This window comes from Anser cygnoides, chromosome 23 (assembly GCF_040182565.1).
Source record: "Anser cygnoides isolate HZ-2024a breed goose chromosome 23, Taihu_goose_T2T_genome, whole genome shotgun sequence".
Lineage (NCBI taxonomy): Eukaryota > Metazoa > Chordata > Aves > Anseriformes > Anatidae > Anser > Anser cygnoides.
The window spans coordinates 5,354,152-5,369,001 of record NC_089895.1 but is presented as its reverse complement, the minus strand read 5'-3'; the positions used below and the strand labels follow the sequence as shown (position 1 = coordinate 5,369,001).

Sequence of the window (14,850 nt, the reverse complement as noted above, 5' to 3'; positions counted from 1 at the left end):
GCACACAAAAGACACCAGAAAACAGATCGTTCTTCATCTTGCTTTAATCTGAGGGTGGTCTGCAGACGTAAAAGCATTGCAGAAGTTATCACAAGAGAAATTAAAGCACAGGAGCAGCTTACCTAAGGATATTGGGAATTCCCCCATGGGAAATCTTAAGAATCAAGGCCAGGTGTCTTCTAAGAAGACGCATCCCAATAAAAGCTCTTTTTTTTTTGGTACGATGACAAAGTACATATAGAAATTTTGGTATGTCAGGGGACACAGGTTGTCACCTGTTGCATTTTGATGAGAACAGTACCAATATTTAGTTCCTAATACTTTGACCGTAAAATGCGTTTTACACAGGCTGCTCTCCCTCTCCTTCCCAAAATCCTGAAATCCTGAAACTGCTGCAGTACATCCTGCCTATCAGCCTCTCACATATTTATATTTATCTGCTGAAGATGAAAGAACGGCAAGAGAGACCACTGTTGCCAGTGGAGCTTTTACAATAATGAACACAGAGAAGCAATATTAAAAAAAAAATTAAAAACTACAGCAGACACAAACCTGAAAATAATCCTAGACATAAATACCCCTGAGCTTTAAGTGATTTCATGGTTGGAGCAGAACATCTTAGCAAAGAGCAGCCCATTCCTGATGATGATTGCACTCTCTGCTGGCCCACCCATCCCAGTGTCATTAACACAAGGCCAAGGAGCTGGGCTTGGAGCCTGCCTCTCCTCCACTGCTTTTCAATACCAGCTTGCACATCTGCTCTCCAGGTCAAAGCACAGTCAATAACACCTACCGATTTGCAATTATTGGCATCCTGCTTCTCAGAACAGCAACATCCATGGCGCTAAAACATTTTTGGAGCATGTTCTATCACAGAAGTAGGGGGAACCAGAGAAAAAAAAAATGCATGAGAGTTCTCATTCAAACACAGACTTGAACTCAACCACACAACTTTAATATCCGTTACTTTCCAGAAAGTTCACATGAGAAAGTTGAAGACAGAAAATGAGTTAATTACAAGTAGCAAAGAATCAGCATTTCTTATAAATGAGACAGGCTGAGCAGATATGAAAGCTAAAATAGTAGGCTTCAATCTTTTTACTAAGATAAATGACCCCAATATGTTAGCTTAGCACTTCAGCATGTTCACAGGTGAACTGGTTGGCAGAGACCAACTTTTCCCTTCTTCCCAGTGTGTGCTGAACAAAATCCTTCAGAGGCTTATGGAGGACAGGAAGAAGACCAAGAACTACCTTCTTTTATTATAGCCATTTAAAAACATGGTTCCTTTTGAAAAGAAACAACACATGGGTGATTTTTTTAAGCAAATGGCACTCCTATGGCCAAAACCATCCCTAAGGGTGCAATTTTGGGGTCAGAAAGAGAAAGTAGTGCTCTATACAAAAGACAAGAGAATAGCTACCTGAAGACCCATTTTCCACTCACCGTTCTCCATGGACTTTGCAAGACCTTGGGCTTTCTCGTTGGGCTAGTAGGAGATGGCCTGGGTGCTAAACACCCTGCCCAGGGCCAGCCCCTCCAGCTTTAGCATTATTAATAGTTGCTGACACCTGGTGGTGAGGTTTACAAGCCTCAGGTTTGCAAGCCAGCAAGACACCACCTAGCCCAGCCTTCTTCTGGGTCTGTTCCTCATTTCCTCACCTGTAGGCAGCAGAATTTAATGGAAAATGGAAGCATCTTTAGAGGTTCTTATAAAAAACATCTGCGGACTGGTGGGGTACAGATCTGTTACCAGAAAATACTGCAGATTTAAATAATTATGAGTGCTTTAGGAGTCATGTTGAACTCCAGTGTGGCCCTTTCCATTACTGTGTTTGCAGTGGAGAGGTATTGTGATCTCCCTGACTGCTTTATCAGTTGCTTTGGATTTACTATGTAAGCTGAGTTTGTCTCAGCTCCACAGGTGAAGTCAACATAAGCAATTTGTTTTACAATACAGCAACCTGGGGCACTCGGGTCCTTTCAGTGGATGCACAGATATCTCAGCATCTCACATTAGAAATGGTACGTGTTTAGGTGATGAAGTTACGATGCAAGCCAATTGGCCAAATTTACAGAGTGTAGGAGTGCAGGACTTTCAAAAGTCAAACCTGACACCGTGAAGGAGCTGAAGATACTGTGTTGTTAACTTCTCTGACACCTCAGGAACAAACCTTACACAGAAGCCACTTGGGACAGGGGAAAAATATCCTCCTCTGCCTGCAACAGCAGACAAAGACTCATGTTTAACCAAAATGCTTAGGGAAATAGAGACAACTCCAGACAAAACATCTTTTAAGAGGCTTTAAAGTCCATTTTATGTCTGCTTACAAATGGGAGGACTCATTATGAATGCATGTGAAGTGATTAGTAAACATCCATATCTATTAAGCATAAAGGCAAAAAATCCAGACCAAAATAACTGTAAAAACTGCTCCCTTTGCTCCTTTATGTTATTGGAGCTAATCATCTGCTGAAACTCAATCTTGGCTCTTTAAATTAGCATATGGTGGGGAAACAAGAGTGAAAAGCAAAATGTTTATGCCCAGCTTTATATGCAGAGAAGGCTTTGTTTGATCAGAGCAGAGAGGTTGCAAGATGTAAACATAGTAATTAAGGCACTCATTCTAATTGCAGGCAGTTAATTGTACTGTATACTGCATAATTGAACCACCCCACACGCCACAAGAACTACAAGCCCTACATTACTGCAGCCTCCTGACAGTCGCTGGAGTTTACTTGGGGAGAGGTGTTAATCCCTCACCTGCTCATTAGTGCTCCTTCTAGGGATGCCCTGCATCCACATCAGCTTTTTCGTTCTCGTTCAGCTCTAACTGCTATCCTCATCAGTATTAGAACTGGACTCTAAACTTCACTGGGCGGTTTCTGCTTTGTGTTGGTGTTGAACAGGTAGCAGTCATTATAAAGGCTGGGTAGTGAGAAACTCCCCTTTTGTTTAGAAAAATCCCATTTTCCACAGCAAAGCATGCTCAGAAAATATATATATTTTTTCTTCCAAATGCACTTTTTTGTTTTGTTTGCAGTTTAATTCGGTGCATTTCATGTCACTTAGGGTGATTTGTTTTCATCCCCATTCTGTGCTGGATAAAAAGTCGGTTCTAGCAACTCCTCCGTGACTTGCTTGTGTTCGCTGTGTTTGATTGACCTCTTGTCCTGGTGGGCAGATGCTCTAACCACATGAAAACGCAGGCTCATAAGCTAAAACACACATTCATATGGGTATGCTTACACTGTTACCAACCATACTTTCAGGGCTCTGCCAAAATTCAGAAGCCTTCAAGCCAACGCCGTTACTGAGAGTCGAAATTTGTTTAAAAACAAAATCAACATTGGAAATAATGAAGGATCCCTCGGAGAGCAGCTCAGACCACTCGTCTCCCTTTTGGTTGGGGGATGAGATAAAGCACTCTCCCTGCTGAATCTGAAGTGGGAATGTAGATAATTCATGAAATTACATGCTCTGTTCATCTTAATCACTGTTCAGCTCTGAGTCTCTTGAAGGGATATTTACCTGGAGAACCAGATTACCTCTTGCTGCGTTATCTGAGGGCAGCATATGCTTTGAATTAGATTTTCAAATATTATCTCCCCACTTGTCCTCTTTGTTATGTTTTCCGATTCAGAATTTTTCATGAAGCAGGAGATTTTTGGCAGGTTGCAAACTAAAATTAAATGTGATGGTAGGGCTTTTTCTTTCCTCATTCAACATAAAGCCCTTCTCCTATCATCACAACAGATAATGAGATTCTATTTTTCACTCTCCCTCTTAATCAGAAATAAATTTCCTCACTGAAATTGTATTAGAGAATGAGGAAATAATCTCTAATGAAAAAATAAGGCAGCCACCATTATTTTAGGTGGTGTACATATTCAAAATTATTCACAACCAAGCCAATTAAAATGTCAAATACTTGCACTGTACTGATTCCCGATCTTCAATAAAAAATGCAGCTCGGAGACAGCTTCTCGGGAAGATTGGGTTCTTTTTGATGTTTAATAGCGTGTGCCTTGCCATTTCACTGCTGTGAGGTGCTACAACATGCAAAGAATCAGCTCTTCAGCTCTGGAGTGGCAGCTGGCACCTTCCAAACCAAAAGCTTGGTTCCCCTCTCTCCTTTTTTTCTTGGAAACTCCTTCTTCACTGGCAAAACTCCATCAACTCCTTCGACCTTACAGGAGAAAACAAGCAATGAAATTTTGGCCGTAACCACAAAAGGACAGCGTGCAGACGGGTTCAGCATCCATCCCGCAAATGTGTCATTTCGTGAGATTATGCCGGGCACCACAAGGTGTCACTCCCATCCCACTTACAGTCCCGGGGTGCTGCTGCAGGAGTCACCTCTTAGGGAAGGTGATCAAAATTTGGATGACGAGCTGCTTTTTAGGGAATGGTGGTCCGGAACATGAAGTAAAGGGTCATAGTTTTACTGGATGATTGATTCGCCAATGCTTTCTGAACCAAGTGTGGCATGAAATTTTTGACTGCTATCAGAAGTACGTTAAACTTTGTCATATCCCCACCAAAAAAAAAAAAAAAAAAAAAAAAAAAAAAAACCACAATATTGGAAGTTTTCGGTAGTATTATTTATTAAAAAGAAGAAAAATGACGTTATAGAAACATGGAAACCTGAGCTTCCAGAAAAAGCTTCGAAGTTTCACATATCCAACAAATGTTACGATGCAAATAAACATAAAGGAGCATAGAAGGAAGGTGCTATGCTGCACTGCTTCCTCTCAAGTAGCCTCTGCTAGGAAAGTTTGATTTGTTCCTCCAAAGAAGGATACATTAAGATTGTACAGTTTGCACTAATGGGTGAAAACTGGTGAAGCTGCCTGGTTCTTTGAGAGGAAAGCCCTCTGACAGCTAATCTATGCCAATTACAAGAGACTCCTGCAGAAGATTACCCGGAAGGTATTTTTTAAGCAAGATACATTGGGCAATCACCCAGGCAAGAAGCTGGGAAAAGGAAAAAATCCCTTTCAGCTCGATGCATGAGGGGGCCTCAGGACCCCCTGCCAACCCTTGCCCAGAGCCTCCAGCGGTGGGAGCAGAGCAGCACCCTCTTGCCTTCTCTGCTTCTGTGCAATTTCCTTCCTATCACAGCCTCCTTTGTGTTCTTGAGGCACCCTTTAGATACCTTAGATGCCAACTCCAGCAGGTTGTAGGTTGCGCTGAGCTCTGATTTGGGGCTGCCCTTCTCCTTCCCCTGCACACAAAGCATCCTCACGCTTTCACTCCGCTCAGCCTGGGGTTTTCGAGCAAGCGCTGCCCCGGGGATGTTTAGTGCACGAAGCCTTTGAGAAGCCTCTGTTTGAGCACACAGCACAATGCCAGCTTTGTCCGACCGCACAGGCCTGCCTTTCTTCCTGCCTATAAATACCACGGCAGGACTCTGCACCTCCCAGGAAAAGCAGAGGCCTCCGAGCCGGGGCTGGAGCTGAGAACCAGAAAAGGCCTCTTATGTGCCGCGGAACAAAGGGGAAGGGGTGGAGCAGCAGCCATGTGAACATCGAGCAAGGAGCAAGCTCTCCTCCACAATGCTCCCCACCTCCTGCTGCACTGATGCCAGACACTTGAGCCCTGTGAGGTGAAAGCAACGCTCCCGAGCTCTCCCAGCTCCCGCTGAATTGGGAAGGGGTGCAGGATGGAGCCCCGAGGTCTTCGCGTGTCAAACACACGTCCCATCTTCTGCTGGACAGACGCCGGAAATCAAAACTGCCAGGGTCTAACCCAGGCAGCTTGTGCAGAATAAAAGTCTCCTGCTCTGTAAAAATGGGCACTAGCTCGTGTTCACGGCCTGGCGAAAGGCGCCTGGAGCTGAAGGAGCAAAATATGCTGCACGAAGCCCTCGGTACCTGATGTGCTGCCTCCCACGGAAATGCAGGTTTGTACAGACAGACAGAACTGGCTATCCCCATCAGCCTCCAGCTCTTACTTTAAAAGACAGGCACAACGAAAATTTATACACAAATACAAGTATTAAGTGGTGCAAACGGCAACCCACCGGAACGAATTTCTTGCACACATCCCAGCTTTTCCACCCAACATCACCGCCCTGCAACGCTTTTCGTGTAATGTGGACATAACAAAAGATCCTTTTCTTTTTAGTTACAGTAAACATCGGCACCAGAAACTCCTGAGAACCCTTGCTCCTTGGGTGGGTGGGAACAAAGAGACACAAAATCCCTGTGTCTGCCCAGCCTCCCTTTTGGGCAAGCTGTTCCTAGAGCCCAAGAACTGCAGAGCTAGATGGAACTCGCTTTTGCCGTGACAGGACGGGTCCTGTTTCCATACTGGTCATGACCAGCTTCTTGTTTACTTGTATAAATCATGGGTTATAAAGAAGGCCCTTATCTCTTCAAGCCATCATTGTCAAAGAAGATTCATTCAAGAACTGACGCAGTTGCAGCCTTCGAAATGTAAACAAGAACAAGTATCTCCAGCCATCTCTTCCCTGGGATTTAGCTGTAAAACTTGTTTGCAGACCGATCTAGCTTTTTTTTTTAACAAGAGGAGCATTCTTAGAAACAGGTCATGAGTGAGAGCACTTGTAGGCAAGACAAGCGTTTGCTTTGAGCTATATCTAGTTAGATATTGTGACAGCAGAGCAGAGTCTTACCTCTAGGAGGGACAGAAACTGGCTTCCAGCAAGCATTCAGTTAAGTGTTTTCAATTTGCTCCTGCACAATAACACTTAAAACCAAGTTTTGTTGTGGCGAGGCAGAATTCTCATTCCCCTCCTTGTCTCCCCAAGGTGCGTTTTTAGCAAAGCATGGCTAAAACATGGAAAGTACGCAAGGCATAAAGGGAGTCTTGTAGCTGGCATGAATCGTGATTTTTCACAAATCAAGCTTAAAACAGTTGGACGCTTGCTCCAAGTATTTTGAAGGAAACGGAAGCCTCTGATATCAAGATATATATATATATATATTTAAATCAAACTTTAGAGACACATATCAAGTAACAGCCCCTTCTTTTTTAGCCCCTTCTTTTGATGCTTCACTGTATAGAGCGCTATAAAAAAAAGCAAATAAGGTAGGGGACCTGATTCCCACTGCTCAGCCACAATTATCAGCAAGAAAAGAGGCAGTGATTTACTGATGAAATTCCTTAGGGGAGAGTGAGAGCTTTCCAAAGGTCACGGTCCTGGACTTTGTGTCACCCAGCAATAAAGAGCTTTGTGGCGTGCTGTAAACCAGCACATCGATATATGTGCCTTGTCTTCGAGCAGTATTTACTGGGATGCTGGTAAAAGCACGAATAATCAGACGGGCCTCACAGATAGTGCCCGAGGCAGCGGGAACCGCATTGTACGAGAAAGGGGCGGCGGGGCAAGGCACGGCAGATTAAAGAGCTCCTTGTTAGCAGCAAGGCTGAAAAGCCAGCGGCGGCCTCCGTACACCTGACCTTTGGGGCGTGTAGGCACCAGCTGGTCATAACCCTAATACGTAGTGACAGACAGCGATGTGTAATGCTAGAAAGCTGATAAGTGGCATGCAAGACTCCCAGGTTGTAGCTAGACCATAAACATAAACCTATTTCATCATTTTCCTTGTTATTCTGGAGTCATTATACGCACTTACAGGAACCAGCAGCACAGAGCAGCTTGGACTCTTCAGCTTTCCCTGCCAAATTCTGGGAAGATCAGCAGAGGTACCGGGTTATTTCCAGACACCAACAGGCAGAATCTTTGCCCAGAAAGACGGATAGAAAGGACAAATCCCCTTCTCTCCTTGAGCTCGCCTGGCCTCAATAAAATAGATAAATGCACAAGGGCATTTCTGCCATTACAGGGCAGGTCTTAGTTCAGTCACATAAATCCGATAGAGAGCTAGAGAAATCCTCTCTGTGTGTGCTGTGCTTTAAAATACACCAAATCACACTGTCCTCACAAGGCTGGGTCTGCTCCTGATCCCCTACCCCCGTGTCTGAAGCTGGGTCACATCAGATGAATCTGGAGGTGCTGTTCAGCAGCCTGCTTTGTGGTGAGCCTTAAAAACTAATTAGCACTTGTTTGGTGCGATATGAGAGGAGATTTTAAGGGCTGCTGATAAATCTAGATCGCGTAGTTGTGCTTAATTTATAGTGATAGAAGCTTTAAATGCCAAGAGCAACAAAAGTGCTTTGTTCTAACTTTGAACAGGCAGCCAGGGGAATGCAGGTGGTGCTTGAAATGCAACAAACAAAGCAATCTACAAAGAGCAATATTATAAAGGTGCTGCAACAATCCCTCTCGTTTTGGAGGTCCACAGAGAGCTGAAGGCATAGGATAAAACCGGCACATCCAAGCTGAGCCCTGTGCTAAGCCACCCAGTCCCCTCACATAGGATCTACTGAGAATTTGGGCTAGGGCGTCTGTTAAGAGGGGGATACAGCTTTCTGCCCCTTAGACACAATGGGAAAGTGAAAGCATGTGGGAGAGTAAAAATCTGCTTTGTATCTCAAAATAACCACGGGCTAAGTCCTGGTTGAAACCTGCAGCCCATGGGTCTGAGGAGCCTGATGTACACCAGGCAGTCCCCGTATCGTTCCCCAGCTCCCTCACCTATTTTTCAGATCAGCATCAGAGTCCATCCACCCAGCTAGAATCTGACACAAAGCAGAGCTGCCGGAGAGTAATACATAACTACAACTCCCCCAGAAAATGCTGTCTCCCATAGGTGTTAGCTTTGTGACCTGGCTCCCCGTGGATGTATTTAACTATTGCTTTTCTATCCCGCTCCCCTGACTTCTGCTGTTGCCCTAGCCCTGGGTTCAGCAGGCTTTGTGTCAGCAGATCTTCCTGTTGGCTCTCTTTCCTCTCCAGTCCTTCGGCATTCCTTTGCAGTTACAGCAGCACTCGGATATGTCGAGGAGGGCAGGGGCACGGGCTCACAAACGGGGCTATTGTGAGACGAGGCTCGTAAGCGTATATGTCTGAAGCTGTTCCCATTTACTTCTCACTCCTCGAGTTCTCAAGTGGTGCTTGAATTCCCCATTTGCATCGCGCTTTCTAGCACCGTATAGCTAGAAAGCCTGGAGATCATGTCACGCACTTAGCACAAGGGCATTTCCAGCCCTTCGTGTGCTCTCCAGTAAGCCTGAAAATAATGCTGCCTTTTTGTTCTCGAGTAACTCGCGCGAGGTCAACGAGCAAAGCCTAAAGGAAAGCCGCTCGCATCCCGGTGGCAGCACGACCCCTCGGCTCGCCGTGCCTCTTCCATTCTGGGCACCCTGAGCATAACGGGGAAATTCTAATTCTGGAGCACAATGGGAGGGAGAAAGAAAAGAGGGGTGACAATTTCAGGCTACGTTTCCCAACCCTGACCTGCAGGCATCAGTTACAACACAAACAATAGTTTCGAGACAATATTCGTATCGGCAGGCTCGTAAACGCTCTCCAGATTCGCCAGCTGATGAAAGCTGCTGCAAGCTCGTATCGAGGCCACTGAGAGTACAGAAAGCCTGATGTAGATCTGTATTTCCACGTCTCTTGCTTAGCCTAAACCCCTGCCCTATGCTGCAATAGGATGTTGAAATGATAACAATTAACTGATAACGGTAACAACAAAGTATTGTTTCGAGCAGATTTCAGCTGGTGCCTTTCAAGAGATAACAAAACCTCTCCCGCGTTGTGAAAGGAGCACTGCAATAGTACACTGAGACGGGAACATCAGCTTCCATTTGGAAAGTCCTGGTTTGTCTGGGTAGCTAATATTTTTTATTGTTTTTTAAAGGACAGTGCCTCTCTTGGATTGTATTGAAGTTGAATTTACTTCATTAAAAAAAAAAAAAAAAGCTAATGCTCCCAATGGTGTCAGCAGTGAAATACTCTGTGTGGTTCAGAGCTCGCCCTAATCTATCATGCAATTAACTTAGTTAGGATCTTTGCCATCCTCCTTGGAAATTGATGAAAAAGTAATTAACAACGGATGCTCACTTACAGCTGCTAAAAGCTGCCAGAATGATTGACAGCCTGCAAAGAATGGAAGGTTTGGACTGGCAATTCAATCCAACCAGCACTGCCAGTGATTTGCAGGAAATAAATTAATAATAAAAAAAAAAAACAACACAGTGGATGCTCCTTTCTGTACAGCTGGGCAGGCAGAACCACCAGCAGCACCTTCATCACAAACTCCAGAGAAGAAGGGCAAGGCAGAGATTTCAACACTGTCAATGAAATGCCCCTGGGAGAGGGAGAAATTACTAGCAGAACCTGCCCGACACGTCACGACAGCACTGCCTGGCTGTGGGCTGAATCCAGGACGCCCACATCAGGTATCAGCTCTTTTTTTTTTTTTTTTCCTCCCCCTTTTGGAATTAGACAGCGTTAAATTAACTCCCCTTAACTAACGGCCTCAGCTTCGTGTAATTGGAAGAGCTGGAGTATCGATGGCTGAAGAACTGACTGATACAACTCCTGGCACCGGGGGCTTTAGCTGTTTTCTGCCTGACCAAAATGCAGTTCGGCAGCGAAAATGAAAAGCAAGCTCTCCTGCAGTTATATATCTGCAGGAGGAAATACTTCCCCATTAAGTCTTTGTGCTCTTTTTTCGCTTCCTGCCTCCCAAACTGAGGACGTTAAACCTGGACACGGGATTGCACCATTACTTTCGGTGCGTCGGGCAAACATCCACCAGGAGCACGAAACAATCATTGGCACTGAGTTGACCGAACTTCCCAGAAAGCTTTAAGAAGCTATCACCCTATTTTATTTCGATAAAACTGGTTTCCCTAATTAAGTGAACCAGAAAGGAAGCCTGACTGCAAAACAGCGACCCTCTCAGCTTCGGGTCTGCCAAAGTAAATAACGTTGAAGAGGGTCTGCAGTCAGCAAGATGTGCTCTCCCGAGGCTGGAAAAAAGCCCTGAGCCGTTTTGCTCGGGAGTAACCGTGCTTCATAAAGCCAGGCCCACACAAAGACGCCACCCAACAGGAGACAGATCCACAGCCAAGAGGAAAAGCGGAGTGTTCGGCTGGCATCACCCGGCAGTAATTCGCCCGATGCCACCCGTCGGCACTACTCGGGGCTGGGCATTCACCATTTGCTCCGCACCCCCTCACCCTACGAGATGGAAGGGCAGGCACAAAGGGTTGGAGGCAAAGCTCAGTGCAAGAAAAATGGGGGTTTGAATTATTTTGGGTAGAAAAAAATATGAAAGGATGGGTGAAGCGCTTAACTTTCAAAGGCATTTTTATCTGGATTGATTTAGCACCTGCCTTACAGCTCACTGCAGCCAGCAGGCAGCCTTGCTTTGCTTCAAGACAAGCCATAAAAAACACGAAGACACCCACGGCAAGCCTCCAGGGAAATTGAAGCATGCTACACCCGGAGCTGCCCACCACACTGAGGTCTGCCCGGACTTCAGAGCACCCCATGACCTACAACAGTTTGTGCAGGAGCCCAAGGAAGGCTCCAGGCAAGCCCAGACCAAGGGAATGCAGACAGGCAGGCTCGGCCCACAGGGCAGAAGCTGACAAATTGAGCTAACACAAGAAAACGGACGGGCACAAAGGTTCACAGCCCCTGGAGGTACCACCACCACTCATCGGAGGTGATGCAGAGCCGCACAGGACCGCCAGCAGAGCCCACAGCCTGCGCCAGCACTAGGATGACATGGGGACACCCAGAGCAGTTTTACCTGAACCAGCCTCTGGCAGTAAGGAACACGGACCAGACCGAGAAATCAGGGCACAATCGAAGTCAAGATAGGAGGTTTAATCTCCTCCTGACCTGCAGCGTGCAGCACCACCCTCCATCTAGGTAATTGCCTTTATCACTGCAGCAGTAGAAATGTAACCCTGTGGCCCGAGTAAAACCCCATCCTTCCCTGCTTTAGCTCTTCCTTAATTAAGATACAGACCCTAAACTCCCATCAAACAGGCATTGTGGTTCAAGTAATGCTTAACCTCTGGTGCTCTGGGCTTTTTGTCGGTTATTCAACCACTAGAGCTGCAGGCTCTAGCTATTCTCCTGAAAATGAAGAGAAAGTGTTTAGCTTCACCCAGCTGATGGCAGACACACACAAATTGTCCCGGTTTGCATCAGCCGGCCCATCAGCTGTCGCCCAGCTTCCATCTCCTTCGTCTGGCGGCACAAGCAACAGAGCAAGCTAAGGCAGCACGATGCTAAAGGCTCGGAGAGAGGATAGTGCAGGGTTTTTCAAGGAGGCTTTCTTCAAATCCTGCTGACTTAGAGCAAGGACGGCAGCAAGGCTGCTGAAGGCCTGGTGGCACCTGGGTGAACTTGCCCTTATCAGAGAAGGTTGTGCTAGAAATAATTCTGCGGTGATAGGGGTCCCAGGACCTGGGGAATCTTTTGTCTCATCCATAATTTCTGAGCTGCCGTGCCTGATTCGTGCTTTGGTTCTAATTTTAAAGGTCATGGTCCAGCCAACACCACTGAAATATGACTAACAGCCATTTTTGTCTCTCCTACGTTTTTTTTTCCTTGTTTGCCTGCTGTGATGTATGCTCAGTTTTCACACAGAAACGGGGGGTGGTGATGGGGAACACAAATCACGCCTTTTTTTCTTGAATGCAAGAGACACGATGCAATCCTCTTAGCAGGGCAGCAGCGTGCTACAGAGAGCAGAACGGGCGGATTACAAGCATCTGTTTTCCCAAGTCTTTCTCGGTGGGACTGTATTAGTCTACAGCAGGCTAATATCTGGCACAAATTGAAAAATACGTAAAAACGCCTTCCTGGACAAGACTCATCATTTGTTTCCAAATTCAAAGTAGAGGAAAAAAACCCACCCACCCCATCAGCTAAGACCTAAAAAGAGAAGCTCAGGGGTTTTATTTCCCTTTAAAATCAAAGAATATGCATCACGGTCAACAACACAGAGCATTCACATACTGCTGTTACCTTCTAGTGATTATTTTTGCAAGTAACTATGTACCCGCCAACCTAGCCTGTGATAATAGTGACAGGAAATCCGTACTTGCTTTTCTCTTTCTCTGAAAAAAAAACAAAAAAAAAGCTGTTGAGGGGGGATCTTATCTTTTATCTTTATTTTTCCTCATCTTCTACCTCCTTTATGCTCCTTACCCTAAGGAGTGGGACCAGAAGTGAGCATTATCTCCAGAAAATACTCATCCTAAGATCAGCTCAGGCACAGAAGAGGAAATGGCTGCTCCTGCTGAGCACCAGCCCTGCTAGCTGAGAGCATCTGCCTCTAGAGCTGCTGCGATGCCAACTGTACTTGTAAAATACTGTCGGGGGTGACTTCGGATACAGACAGTGTTAGGATGCAACACAGGGAAAGGATTTTTGGCTTGGGTCGGGTAGGGAAGCGTGCTACAACACAAGCTAGTCTTTCCCACTTCACAGGAACTATTTTATGTGTTTCGGGAGATGTTAATTTTCATTTACCTGTGCTGTTTATTAGCTGCAGCACAAATGGAAGAAGTCAGGATAAAAATTCAGAAAGCCAAAGGAAAAAAAGCCCTACCTGATAGAGCACAGATTCACTGTGTGATGGAGCCACTACACGAAATTCTCAACTGACATAGCCCTGTAATATCACATTGGCTCCGAGGCAGGAGCACTTAAACACACCCCATTTTTCTGTAAGCCTAGCACACAAAACTGATGGCTTTACTACTGAGGATATATACCTTACATCGACTACTACATGTTTACGAGCATTATCTCATCCGTTAGCCATGCTTCCAAAATCCGAGGCAGCCCTTTGCTGCGCCGCGTGATTTATTTGTCTACAAGTTGTTTTAGACTTCCATCTGTTTCACCCAAACGGGGCCTGGCCTGCTGAAAAAAACTGCTGTCCTCCTTTTGGACAAATTATTGCAAGCAGAAGAGGAAGCAAACAGCTGCTGCCAAATAACATAGCTCCCGTTTCTGAGGATGGAATAACCTCAAGGTGTATTTCAGCATCGTTGTCCTTTGGCAAGGATTGCTGCAGTTATGGCAATGAACAGGTAGCCTGTGGCACGGGAGAGGAGGTCAAGCCGGAAAGTTTCAACATAAGCATCCGCAGTTTGGCCCATGGTGGTAACAGCAACCAAATTAGCAAACATCCCAGATCTGGAGGCCTGAGACACGGTCACGCTGCGAAGGGGACTGGCACGCTCCTTTCACACCAGACATCAGACAGCACAAGCTTGGGATCAGCGGTGATTTGGGCATCGCGCGTATCAGCAGCAGGTGCTGATGAAAAGCTTTTTTTTTTCCCTAAAAGTTTCCCTAATACCTAATGGCAAGTGCCCTCAGCCAGCTAAGGTCCCGAACATGACTCTCATGGCTCATTTCTCAATGCATTATACAGTAGCTGTTCATTAAGTAATTCGTAAAGTTGTATGCAAACAAGATGTATCTCCACAGTTAACCTATTCCCAAATTGTTACCTTCAGCATAATTACTACTGAAAACATTTCTGCAGGTTTTTTTTAAGCTGTGCCAAAAATTGTTTAAGCACCATTTAAAGTTAGCACCAGTTTACACACAAGCACATGTATTTCAGATGAACTCTTTGCGGGTCTCCCTTTCCCTTATCTCAAATAAAAGGCTCAGATTTCACTTAGGCTTAAGAAGTCTTCGTATCATAAGGAGTGGACGCAAACGTTGGTGCTACCTCCTGTCCATAGTAGGCTGTATGTTGGGAGTCTGCAGCGTGAACACACTGGAGATTGCAAACAAAAAGTAGCAGAATGAGGCTTAAGTTTGTAAGAAGGGATCGTGCTCTAGGAAAGAACAGTCCCGTATTGGCATTTGAAGGGGAGTAATTGCCATCAGAAATTCAGAGACAAAGTCTTACGAGCACTGACATCAAGTCACAGTAACTTGACAAGCTGATGAACTATACTGCAACATTTTGGAAGAGCAC

The 14,850-nt window shown here is 45.5% G+C and overlaps 1 long non-coding RNA gene across 1 annotated transcript in view; it reads right to left on the bottom strand.

Annotated features, from left to right (window-relative positions):
* LOC136786859 (uncharacterized) overlaps positions 1-1,626 on the bottom strand; it is a 37,313-nt gene extending 35,687 nt beyond the window's left edge. Inside the window, exon 1 of the long non-coding RNA XR_010826330.1 lies at positions 1,424-1,626. This is a non-coding gene — a long non-coding RNA (uncharacterized lncRNA). The remainder of the gene's footprint in view (positions 1-1,423) is intronic.
* Positions 1,627-14,850: the final 13,224 nt, after the last annotated feature.